Source organism: Haliaeetus albicilla, chromosome 4, assembly GCF_947461875.1.
Source record: "Haliaeetus albicilla chromosome 4, bHalAlb1.1, whole genome shotgun sequence".
NCBI lineage: Eukaryota > Metazoa > Chordata > Aves > Accipitriformes > Accipitridae > Haliaeetus > Haliaeetus albicilla.
This window is the reverse complement of record NC_091486.1, coordinates 3,083,720-3,096,985: the sequence shown is the minus strand read 5'-3', so window position 1 is coordinate 3,096,985 and position 13,266 is coordinate 3,083,720. Positions and strand designations below refer to the sequence as shown.

General features: G+C 39.6%; 1 protein-coding gene across 3 annotated transcripts in view; it reads left to right on the top strand.

The window, feature by feature from the left end:
- LYPD6B (LY6/PLAUR domain containing 6B) overlaps positions 1–13,266 on the top strand; it is a 55,344-nt gene that overhangs the window by 25,524 nt on the left and 16,554 nt on the right. Inside the window, exon 1 of one of the 3 annotated variants that reach the window (XM_069780723.1) lies at positions 11,891–11,974. The exons of the other annotated variants lie outside the window; for them this stretch is intronic. The gene's annotated coding sequence lies outside the window, so the exon portion shown is untranslated. Of the gene's footprint in view, positions 1–11,890; positions 11,975–13,266 lie in introns of those variants that run through there. 3 annotated transcript variants of the gene reach the window in all.

The window sequence follows — 13,266 nt, the reverse complement described above, 5'->3', positions numbered from 1 at the left end:
TATTTTTAATGTAAGAATAAGAAAAGGAGTGATCAGAATGACTTAATCTTACCTTCTGTATGTGTATTTAGGTAGATGTATTCCATTCCACAGAATTTCTTTTTCTGAAGTTAAATTCTGGCCCTGTAGAGGTTGATGGGGAATTTTGCTGTTACTTTTAATGATCAGGAATTTAATTATTTTAAATGCCTTCAATGCTCTGCATATTTCTGTTGTTCTTATCGTAGAGCAAAAGTAAGATTTTTTTGATTTTTTTTTTTTCCCCAGCTTCTCTCTTCCACGCTTTTCTGGGGTTTAGTTCTTACCGTCTTCTACTCAAATTTCATTTTAGTTCTACAACTGAAAGAAAACAATATGTCATTAAAGGATTTTTAAAAAAAAACCCCAACAAACTAATGAAGTATTTTGGTAGGATTTTATAAGTAAATAAAAAAACCTGCTCCTATTAAAATCAGGCCAAAAAAGTGGCCCCTGGATTTTTAAAGAAAACTCTCCTCTGTTTTTTGAAAGCTGCAGCTGTTTTGACCGGGATGTACTTCAAACACGTTTTCCTCGTACTCCTGTAATGCAGTATTTGGGGCTGAGCAGCTTTCTCGAGGATGGCACGGCCAAAGCAATGCATCCTTGTGTCTGCGTGGCGGCTGGGCTGGGGCAGCAGGGTGCGTGCAGCCCCCCAGTGCCGGTGCTGAGAGCCCAGTGGAGCCCAGTGCCCTGACGGGGACACACTCAGCCCCTCGCTCTCGGGTGGGTGCAAACCGTATTGCTGGAAGCTGGGTTTGGGGATAGGAGCACAAAGAGGGCAAAGTACTGCAACTTGGCTATGCTAAGTAGGAGACATGATTTTTAGCCTCAAGAAGGTGATTTAATTATTACCTTTTTTGTAATTTATGTGTAAATTCTCCTTTTTTTTTTTAATGGTGCAGGAGTACTCAGGGTGACGTAGGTAGTAACAGGCATTGGAGCATGAGTTAGCAAGTGCCTCTTCAGGCAAATTAAGACCACTTCAAAATAGTTTGTGGTGCAAAAGGAAACATTGTTTAGTAGTATTTGCGCTTACAGAGAGAGAGAAGCAGACTCAGAGCGTGTGCCTACTTACTCTGTCCATGTGTTATCTTTAATGCACACGTCCCCAGAGAGCCAAGTCAAATTTCATTAATTGCTTTGAACAGTCATCACACTTTTCTATGAGTAGTTAATTTCCTTTTCGAATGGCCTTCAGAGGCAAGTCCTGCTTTAAAAAAAAAAAAAAAAAAAGGTCAGTCTAGATATCCTCTCTCTCTAAAAATAGTGAGAAGACTGTTCCCTGTGTTCAGTAGCTGACTAAACAAAATAGAAAGGAACAGAGTGGGCTATTTAGATGTTGGCAGATATTAATCCAGCAGAACAAAGGAGGCAAACACCATGGGAGACTATAATCTAGTCTTCAAGTTAGTCATTTAGACCAGGAAATATATTTTGCTTCTTTACTGTAGATTTATTACAAATTTATGGCCCATCCAGCAGCTGGGAATTATTCAGTAAGTCTTGCTGCACTTCCACGGCAGCCTAAGCCCAATTTAACTATTGACTTCTGTGGTGCAGTCCTCTTCCCTCCATTTTATGCCTTGTGTTCCCATCCTTTTGTCTTCAGGTCTGCAACCCGCTGGACCTGGGCCAAGCCATTTCAGCATGCTTAATGTGGCAGAAAGCTCATCTGCCAGAAGATTCACGCGGTGCGCTGAATGTGGGGTAAGGTGGGTGCGGAGGCAAAGCCAAGGAGGGCGTGAGGCTCCTTTGGCTCCTGTATGATGTTCAGTCAGCTACTTAACCCATGATTGATTACTTATTTATTCATTTATTACACTAGGGTTTCTCTACGTGATCTTTTCCGATGGCTAGGGAAGGGGGCTGAGAGCCCAGCTCTCACATGGGTTTAGCTGTTCAGCCAGCAAATCTTTGGATCACTTTTATTTGGGTGTATTTTGTTGTGTATGAGGACTAGAATGCGTGATCACACGTACAGCTTCTGAGCGTACAGCTCTTCCTTTGTCTTCAGACTAATCCTGCAAGAAGTAGATTGATTAAAGCAGCACGGTACTAGGTTAAACATTAAAATACTCGCTGCACGTGGTTCAGCAGCCTGGTGGTGTTTGGTAGGCAGGTTGTGAATGTCAGCCTCCCTTAATTACTTAGTCCTTGCAACGGCCTGGTCCTTGTTCTTCCCGAGTTACCTTCTTCTGAGTCGCCACTTGCTTTCAGAGGTTTGTGTTGTTTCACATTGGTTGCCTTTCCAAATCTTGGAGTTACTGAATTCTTATTAAACTGGCAGTCTTATTTCTCCACTGTGTCCTTTGCTTGTTTCTGCTTTTTTGTTTGGCTAAATAGTCTGTGTACTTTCTTGCATATGGACTAATGACAATAATCATGCTCAACAACAACATCTACAGTACAGTCAGGTCAAAATCACAAGCCTGTGCCTCACAAAACTCTTTGTTTGGGCCTAGTCACATAGCCTTCCATAAATCTGCAGCCACAACCCCGTAGGCTTTTGTACAGTGCAATTTGCCTTCGTCTGTGTCTAGTATTTTTATCACCTAGGTGTCTAAATACAGGCATACCTGCTGAGTATTTATTGATCTATTACCAAAGCACGTGAGGAATGCAAACCAGCTACCCAGGAACCGGCTCAGAGCGGCAGTGAAAGAACATAGTTTATTTTAAGAGAGCCTGCTTGGGGGGTGAAGTTCATAGGTACCTTTCTGACAGCATGGAACAGTAACCACGTTGTCTGTTCCTGCTCATTCCTGTGCTGTGTTTGCATAGGCATTTATACAGCTGCAAAGTGAAATGAGCCAGGAAAAGGAACGTGGCTCAAAAGCAATCTTTTCTGGGTTTATTTTAACCCGGAGCAATTCCTCCGTTCGGTTCATGGTGTGGCCACACACGCTTTCTGGGGGGGGCAAGCCAGAGGTGGGAACGAGCGGCTGGGGACTGGCAGGTGGCTGCTGCTTAAGTTAATTGGAGAACTAACGCTGCTGAATGTCCAACCTGCAGTCCCAGGAGGTGGTATGGCCTTGCTGCTGGCTGCAGGCATCTCCCGAAGCGGGGCTGCCTTTCCCCACATCCCTCCCTGGCCTTCCAGCTGCCGTCCTGGCCCTGGCACGCGTCTGACCTCAGCACGAGGCACTTCAGGATGCCGAATGGCTGTATTAGTACTTAAATTCTGCAAGCGTGGGTAGTGCTAAATAATTCTCAATCCCGATGCTTTTTAGGCAAAAATTCATTATGCTAATCTTTAGGAATCTGTGTGCAATTTGGATCTTACATTTTCTGTGAGAAAGATTTTTTTTTTTTTTCCCCCCGCACTGTACAAATGGTGTTAAGAACATGGTGTAAGAACAGAGAATAAAATTTTGAATTTTTTTTTTTATTTCGATTTTCTTCTGGGTTTATACTTTGTTTTCTTAGATTATGTAAAACTAGAGCCATTTGGTATTTATTAAGACACACGGATTAAAAAAACAAAAACAAAACAAAACGGAAGAGTGTGAATACATTTGCAGGCTGGTTATTTAGAAGTAGAGGGTATCTAAGTGATTTTTATACTGGAGACAGGGAAAAAACCTTGTCAGTAACATAATGGGAGAAAAATGTCACAGTTGTGAGAGATACACAGCACAGAGTGTTAGTTTCTTAGAAGCTGTGACAGTTACAATGACAGCTAAAGCCTTGAAACTTCTGTTCAGCATTTTTACAAGCAAAACACCACGCTTAGAGAACTCTGCCAACAGTCATACTTCTGTATGTAAAGGGATTATGAAACATAAGCATTTGGATGCTGATTTTTATATTGTCTGTCAAGCCTGAATAAGCAAAGACTGATGAGGTATAGCAGTTTTTATACTTCACATCCAAGATTAAGTTTAGGTTGACTTTTAGAATGGAAGGTATGTAGGATAGGTTTCTAAAAAGAAATTTTTAAGAAACTCTCACAACACTTAGTATTCAACAGCAGCTGCTAAGCAGAAATCTCTAGCCATTGAAACTGGTGAGTTGTTGGAGGAATTGGATCCATATTGTCTCATGAAAGTGAGAATGCTATTTCTGTGTCTCGTATGCTATTTTGAAAGTGTGATGAATTTAAAAACAAGAAAAAGATTTTTGCCTTAAAATACGTCATGTATATATTCTGCCAACCCAGAACACAAGTTCAGCACAGGCAAGGGCACTCTCCCGGCCTTTCTGGAGATGTTTCCACCATACAATACTGTCATTTCTGATCTAGGACCAAATAATTATTGCCGCGCACAGTGATCCGCAGTGGCCTTGCAGATTGAGCACGGACTGCGTGGGCTGCCGTGGTAGCGATGACCTCTGGAGCATTTTGGGCGAGCGCTGCTGTCCCGACGACTGCGCGAGGGACCACATGTGCTACAGCCGGTTTTGCCCCCCCCAGCCCCAGTGCCGCAGTGGTGTTCCCTCCTGGGCTTTCGTGCCCTGGAACTAGGGAGGGGAGCAACGGGGCCTAATGGTACCAGGATTATGAAAAATTCAAATGGGACTGCCCCTCGTTACCTAACGTACCTGGTCCATTTTTTAGCTTTTAGTGGAGTTGCATGTCGTATTTGCTGTCTCTGCAGAAGTTATCAACATAACACTAAGAAGATTATGTGAAAATTAGTGCTATTTCTCTGTTTGCACATGTTAATGCTCTGCAAATAATGAACTACTTAGAAACCTTGAGAGCTTCTACAGCCTTTGTAGGTGGCATGGAGTTATTTCAGACATTTTTGCTATCCCTTATCACCCAAGTAGATGTGTTGGTTGATGTTGGTAGCATGCCTCTATAGTGACAAGCGTTGAAAGGGAGATGAAGAAGCAGAGTAAATAGTTTCCAATGCTTGTGATAATCTTCTTATCCAATTTGTGAACTGTGGAGAACTCCATTTGTCACACTTTATATTTGTGATTCAGAAGCTTCCAAGCGCTTCCTAGAAGGTTACTGTGTCTTCACTCAAGCAGCAGTTGCTCTCAATTCAAGAAAAAATTTCTAATAAAGCTTTCCTTTGGGTTCATTTACAGTTATATCACAGTTAGTGGTAGGCTTTGTACTCTGTTAGTGCAATTTATAATAATTCTTGATGTTGAAGTAGCAGTTGGCATTTCAAGGACTAGTTTCTTATATTTTTTAGTAAATAGAGCTTTGTACAGCACCTTTGGCTCTTTCCTTGTTTGGTACAGAGTGCTACAGTGATCTTTGCTTGCTATTTGTTAAATGTTAGATTTATTAGTATTTTCTTTTTCTGCTGAGATGTCAGTGGTTACATTTGAACCTGAGGAATGCATTTCAAAGTAGTTGACATAGGGAATTATAAAATTGGATTTCTTTGCAGCTTACACAAAGGTAGACAAAGGAAATAGGTAACACAGAAGGGCTCATGTATTTGCAGGGAAGTCCAAGAGAGCTTTCTGTTTAGCAAGTGGAGCGAGCTCTGAGAGGATTCACGACACTGTTCCAGTTGGAAGATGTTTCTCAGGCTGCCATGATTTATACTCTCTGGAGCGTCATCTCGTGTCTTCTTTCTCCTCCATCCCTGACCGCTGCTCCTTCCTCTCACCTATTAATTACAGGAGTGGTTAAAACAGCTGAACCTGAAAATAGTAACATCTGACTGTGAGGGAGAGCAAGAAGAATATGGGGAAGAGATGAATGACACCAAAAGGCAGAGGCAGCTTGATGTCAGAGTCAAGTAAGAAGGGGAGGAAAGCTTTTGGACTTGGGGAGAGCATGGCCACAAAATGCTTTATTCACACCTTCTCCTTCACCAAGATCGCCAGCTGTAGAGGCCATATGCTGGTACGGACTGCAGCCCTCCAACTTGGAGCAAAATAACAAATGATTCTACCAGTTTGTTGAAGGTGCACTTACTGAGGAATATTCCTTTGTCCTCTTCACGTGTATTACCGCTTAAAAGCCACTCACAAGAGAATCATTCCAAGTGTTTTCTGTTCAAGGCAGCTTTATGAGCCCTGGAGGTATTCATGATACAAAGCAGGAGAACTTTCACGTGGATGGGATTCTTAAGCTATATTTATAATTAAGTTAGGATTATTTTTTTCACTCCACCCCTGTTTTCCCCACCCTACACTTTCAAGCCTTTGAAGAGAGGCCAGCTGTCTGGCATGTCTGTCATAGTTCTCCTATTTCTGGAGTGTTTCCAGTGTCAGAGATTTCTGGCACCTTATAGGATTTTATCAAACAGGGACCATGAGATGATGCCACCAGCAGAATTACTGCATCCCTGCTCTTCTCTGCGTAACAAGAATAAAGCAGAGAGATGAACTCACACAATTTCCAAACTGGAAGATGGAACAAAAAATTGCTAGGATGAAGTGACTTCCTGGGATATGTGTGTGTGAATACAGATGTATTGTCTGAATGTGCATGAAAGTGTACAGTAAGCATTTCAGCTATTTCTTGATGCTGTACTAAGGCTGTCAAATGCCCTCAGTGTGTTACAGCTGAGGCAAGCTAGTGGAGATCCTACTTTTTTTTTTTTCAAGTTGTTTGTTCAGAGCAGCTGTGAAAATGGAGAAAGAGATTGGTAGGGGCTTTGGCCCAGTTCTATACCAGTGCTAATCTCTGACTAGCTGTAAATCCCAGCCCTAACTGGATTGAAGTGCGTATTAGTTTATAAATATGGGTCCCTGTGATCATCAGCTGGATGCTTTTGCTTCTATTCTGTAGGAAGCCCCCTTGGTACTTAATTTTTCTGTAGTTAAACTGTGGACAAAATAATCCTTTTTCCTTCTATGCGATGTGTGTCAGCACTGGTTGATTAAATCCTGGCTATTTCTGTTCTTTAAGAAATAGAAGCAATTACACTAAATTGTATATTAGATTTTGAAATACAGTCTGATGTTTGTTTAAGGCTTGACTGGGGGTTTCAACAAACTTGCTTCCTTCAAGATTATTAAGCGTAAAATTGAATTAATATCTGTAAGAATATAGCATTTATGGCTGTCAACAAATACCTCCTGGTCTGTCATGGAGTAGTGTAACGTTAAGTATGTTTAAGGTATGCAGTTATTCTTTCTATGATGGAAAAATGAAAAGGCTAGTGACTTGCCTTAGATGGTAGACGTTTATAGTAGAGCGGGAAATTGGGCCCACTCCTTCCAAGTCTTAGGCTAGTAATAACAATACAGTCATTTTTCCTTGCTTGATATACTCCTAAAAGCTCAGTCAATTGATTTTTTGAGGGTACTTAAATCTTATTATGAATAACTTTTGAAACTAATGATAATTACTCGTGATCTTTTGTCTGTGGAATCAATTCTGGAGAGAAGTGTACAACAGTTAATTAATTTTCTTGTCTCTAGTTATTGATTACTCAGATTGCTTTAGTAAGCTGTTCTTGGGTCAGTTTATTGGTCCTTTACATGCCTTATCTCTTCCCTTTGGCTGGCTGAGTCTCTTACGTACAAAGTATTTTTTTTTCTCCAAATGCCTAGTAACATGGCTTCATTCTTAAGGGTTTAAGCTATAAAATCTCATGCATAAGCTGGGTGAGTTAACTTTTGACCCCATTTTGGCTAACAGTAGCAACAATCAGCAGATGGAGAACTTTATCTTTCCACGGTACTTTATAGTGTTTACACAGTGTCAGATAAGAGCTGGAGGAATTCTGCCCCCTGTTACAGCATCACTTCACTGTGTTCAATGTGAAATTGTTTTGTAGGAGTGAAAAAATACTTAGATTACTTTATAAGGCAAAGTATGCATTGCATTTTTTCGACCTGATTCACACTTTATCCTTTGTGGAAAATGAGAATCTTTTATATTCTCTTCTTGACTAATGAGTTTCTTTTTTATCTAAAAATACTTCCACCATGCTTTTATAGTAGTTATTTGTTGTTGTGATGCAATTGGCTGACTGTATTTTGAGTGCTTTGGAATAGGCTAATGAGTATTTAAACCGGATTTTTCTTTTAAGAACTGTGTTCTAGATCTGATAGATGAGCTAAAGACCCCGAATGGTCTTCATCCTATAGGTTTTATCTCCACTGTTGATAGGGAGAACTGAAGGATGGATATGGAGCTGGTACTTTGCTTGCTATGGGGTAATCATTGCTGTGTTTTTGTGTTTGAATTTTGTGAATTTCTCTTTTTCTTCTGCATAAGGCATGGTAGAAGCATGCGATTTGCATGGCGAATGGGCAATGTGAATGTATTGCCACTTCTTGTACCTGTGATGAGAACAGCAGCAACCAGATGTCCTTTACAGGAGAAGTCAGAGACCTGCCTAGTAGAAGAAACTCTCTTCTTAGTGCTGTCCCCAAGCCGGTGGGCTGAGATCTGCATGCGTGCGTGTGGTCAGGTCTCTTGCAAGTGTTTGCCTAACTATATCCTTGAAATCATCCGACTGTATTTCAAACCTGCAATCCGCTCGTCAAGGCCATAATAAATAGTTCAAATTAAAGGTCAGGCATAGACACACACATTTCTTGTGGTGGAATTACAGGATGAAGCGAGTGGGGTGATGCACGGCTAAACTTAAAGCTATGAAACATCAAAGAGGTAATTCGCACTGGTGTGGCAAGTGCAGGAAGTGACATATAGATAATAATTGCAAATTAGCATAGTGCTCTTAGGCATTTGAGTTGAAGCCTCTTCTTGCACCCTTTTGTAAATCAGCAGATCTGACTGGATCAGCAGTCCTCCCTGCAACTGGGAGGATTTCAGGGCCATTCATCATTTAAACATTTTCTGAAAGATCTGTTGTTGTTGTTGTATTTAACCTTTAATCTTGTTTTGCATTAAAAACGTCATGATACTTTATCTTCTTGGTATGTTGGTTGAAGGATGTTTTTGGGGAAAAAAACATGGCGCTGGAGAAATCTGGCTACAGTTATCACCAAAGCTTAATGCAACTTCTTGTTCTTTCTGGCTTGCAGGGATTCAATGACAGAGGAAATAGGTCTCTCCTTTTCTGTTCTGTGTTCTTCTGCGGCAGACTAGGGAAGCACTTGAACTCTGCTGGATAACTGCACGTGCCGGCAGGCTGGTAACGTTACTAACTGCATGTTGGTGCTGCTCTGTCACCTTAAAAACTCTTGGGGAATCAAGCCCTCAGAACTTTAACAGAAAAGGCTAGGCTTAAGCACACTTAGGATAAATATTTATTGACTGAAGGAATATGTGTGGGCAATATCATAAGAAGATAGCATCATGATTATCCAAAGAAGTACCCTGCTTGTTTCTTTAATTAGATGACCAGTGCTTAAGCAACCAAGGATTTTGGGAGAGGATGGAGGGAAGGAGACAAGGCAGGAGGAAAGTAGTATCTCTTTTTGCAGTGTGCTCTGTCTTGGTCTACATTCTAAGAACTTAGCTTTTAGTCTTTCTCTCTTCTGCTAACCTACATGGTCTTTTCCAGAATGTTTTTCTTCTCTCAACACCTTTCCACTCAATGGTTTATCTTAGCTACTGATGTATTTTGTTAAACAAACACAAGTACCTTTTACAGACTCTAATCAGTTGCTATGGTCAAATGGTCTATTTAATTTTTATTAAGACCACATAGCTAAGTTACAGATTTATACCTGTAGTACAGGCAAATACCATGACCTGTTGTATATTCGGTTACCTTCTGATAATTATGTAGCGCATACAGCTGCATATATTAATATAACTAGCTATCTTAAAAGATGAAATTCTATTCCATCAGAGGTAGTGACCAGATGCACAGTATGAGGTTTCTTGTTGTCAGGCAATGATGGTTGTTAGAGACATTTCCCTTTTGTTCTAAGCTGCATTCCCTTCTGCTGCTACATCCACTTCTTCAGAGATATTGCAATGTTTCTCTGGTAATATATAAACATACTTCTTGAAAACACTGAGGAGGTTTGGCTGATGCAGCATGCCTTTATACTGATAATACAAATTATTAAAGCATCGGCTGAGAGCTGTTCAGGAATGTTGCCTCTTTTTTTCTTTTCCCTGCTGCTGGATTTCAATCCCTGAAGCCCATTCATGGTAGATAAGTGAGAGCGCAGAATTGCAGTAAGGAAGTTCTCTTATTTCAAAAGACTGTTGAACTACTTTTTTTCCTGTAATAAAGTTTATTGCTTCCTATATATTTGCCTGGTATTATGGAAGGGATAGCTTTCACCTTGCTGGGTAATTTAGTTCTGTAGAATTCTTCAGCTTATACTTGAAGCCCTAAAATTTCCTGATTCAGCTCACTTTCTAGATTCTCTACTAATTAACGTGTCCTGGCCCTTTTGTCCATATTTTTGTTTCATTGTCTTAGTAAGGTTTACTGATGTAGCTCATCCAGCATTTCTTTTCCTTGTTTTCCCTCCTTCTGTCACCATACAGCAAAGACTTTTTGCTAACCTCTAGTTTTCAGTGCAGTAATAATTAAGAGTCTGAAAGGATGTTCTTTTTGAACCTTTCCATGTTTGGGGGATTTAACACTGTAGCTCAGACACAAAATTTTGCTCCAGGCTGACACTTGGATTTGAAGATCTGAGTTTGAAAATGTTTTAGTTATGTTCTTATTTTGTTTATACACAGCTGTAAATCCTTGAAGTGGATAATTAATTTTCTGTTTGTGTCAACTTCTGCATAATCCACGTACCACGTTAGAGGTATCAGAGTGAGAGTAATAAGCTACAGGTTACCCTCTGAAACTCTTTATTCATCTGTTGATGTTCACAGAATCTGTTTTGAGGAATTGCTTGATGTGCACATAAGACTTACTCTCAACTGACAATTTCTGAAAGTCATTTAACCTCTAAAAATGTGTATTTCTAACTTATGGATAATTGGTGTATTGCATGACATATGTTGTGAATAATAATATAGTTAACAAAAGAAAATTTAGTATACTATTAGCAGTAATGAAAATTTAATTTTTCCTTCAGTTTAGGTATGAAGTCTGATTAGGTTGGAGTATAGGGCTTATGTATGTACATGAGTGTGTCTGTATCTCTCCCCTCCCTTGTAATACGTACTCATGCTTTGTTTAGTGGTTGCTTTTCCCTTGATTTCAGAATATATACTATGAACCAAAAACATGTGCAGAAGACAATAAACAAAGGTCTTCAACTTCTATGAAAAAGGTTTACATTTTTCAGCTTAGAAAAAGAGATAACTGAATCAGGGATGTGGCAGACAACAGTTAAATCACAGCAAGTGCAGAGAAAGGAAGCTGAGAGTGGTCATTCATGGTTTGTCACAGTGCAAGGACTAGACGCCATAAAATGAAATAGGCAGCTGGTTTAAAACAAAGAGAAGGAAGTACTTTTTCAAAAGGTACATGTTTGTACTTTGCAATTTATTGCCATAGGATGTTGTGATTACCAACACTCTAGACGGGTTCAAAAACTGACAGTAATAACCCATGGACAGTTCAATTAACCAAGCCATGGACAGGTAATTAAACACCAAGATATGTACGCTCTGACTCAGGAAGTTCCTGAATTGCAGATTGTCAGGAAGGGAAGGTGAGTATATACAGGAGGAATTATCACTGTAAGCTGAGATGTTCGTGTATTCTTCCCTGAAATGACTTGTTGCTGGGCAGTTTTGGAGAAAAGAGAGCTTCATAACTCCTGCTTCATACCACAGTTCAGAGCCATCTCCCAAACACCACTTCCTTCTTTACAGTGAAGAAGCCTGACAGAAAAAACTTTTAAAATATATTATCTAATGGCAGAAAATCAAGTGAAAAAATCTGCTCTCATCCATTAAGGGAGAGTATTGAAAGACATGTTGAAATACTTAAGTATTGTCAGTCCAAAGAGGCAATAATTAAATCAAGTGAAATCCTACAAATCCTCCAAAACGAAATGGCCTAACATCTGTGTTTCCTTATACTTCTTCTTTTTGCCCTTTTCATAGGATATTTGCAAGTGCTGAGGGAAGTCTGTATAGCCTGGGGAAAGAATGTAGACCTGAAGAGACTAATAGTAATAATATTTAAAGGTATGCAATAGTTTTTGTTATGAGGCACTGCAGTGTTTTTCTTACTAGAGTTTATTTTCTTACTAGTGTTTGGGGTTTTTTTCTTAAAAGTGTTTGGGGTTTTTTTCTCTTACTAGTGGGTTGGTTTTCGGGTGGGGTTTGGGGTTTTTTTTTTTTAACTTTTCTTGTGTCTTTCTTTCCAGTTTTCCTGGTGCTAATTTGATAATGACCTAGCTGCCTAAAATACACCCAAGGTTATACAAAGGATTTCTGCAAGGCTCTGAGTAACCTTATGAAAAAGCACATGGTGCCTTTGATTGTAAAGAGTTAGAATGTGAGCTCCATACACAAAAGGAATAAGATTTCTTCTTTCCCCCAGTGAATTGCTTTCTGTTTAGAGGGGAATAGTAGTAAGGCAAGTTTTCATTTGTGTTCATTTATATGGATAGCTTACTCAAATGGCATCTGATAGTTCTTGAAACTGGCCTATAGCATATGAAAAGGGCAATAAAGAGAAATGGCTACAATAAACTATTAATTCACCCTTTATGTTGAGTTGTGGACCTGTTTTGAAACACAGTGTGCAAATATTGCATGATTTGCACGTAGTATTTTATATGTGTTCTAGGTGGTAAACTTATCAATAGTCAAAGTTAGTTTGCTGCAAACAGATGCAGCATTGCGTGTCTGCTATTCTTTGAAAGGGAAAGTTATCAGCCTATGTGGAAATGCATTTAATTTAATTTAAAAAAAAAATTGGCTTTTGAGTTGGAGCTTAGTCCCCTCGTACCAGTTCATAAATCTCTGAAGAAATTCTGCTGCAAAACAACTGATGATATTTCAGATGCAGAAATTGGCATGCACTTCTAAAATAGCATACTTACTTTTATGTTTTAACTCAGGGTTGCCTTACCTGCCAGGGATTTATTGTTTTTAGTAAAGTAGGATTTATTCTTTTTTTCTACTTGTAGTGCTTTTCTGTTTAGCATTATTCTTGATTTGTGAACAGGAAATGAAGGAAACAGAAAATTTGCCAATTTTAATTTGTCAAATTAAATCCTGCACGTTGCAGGCAATATGTATAGTAAATAAATCTCCCCACCCAGAGGCATTCTTATTGTTACTTGTTACCGCACTGCCGGTTTATTTAAGAATGTGTCATCATCTTTGGGGCAGATAAGTGCGGAGGTAGAGCGTGCACTTTGTCTCTTTCCATTGATCTTCTGGTTGAATCAAAACTATCTTTTAGTTCAGATTATAAATACTTCCCATGTTTTGTTTTATTATTCCATTCACTTGACTGAAAGGAGTAA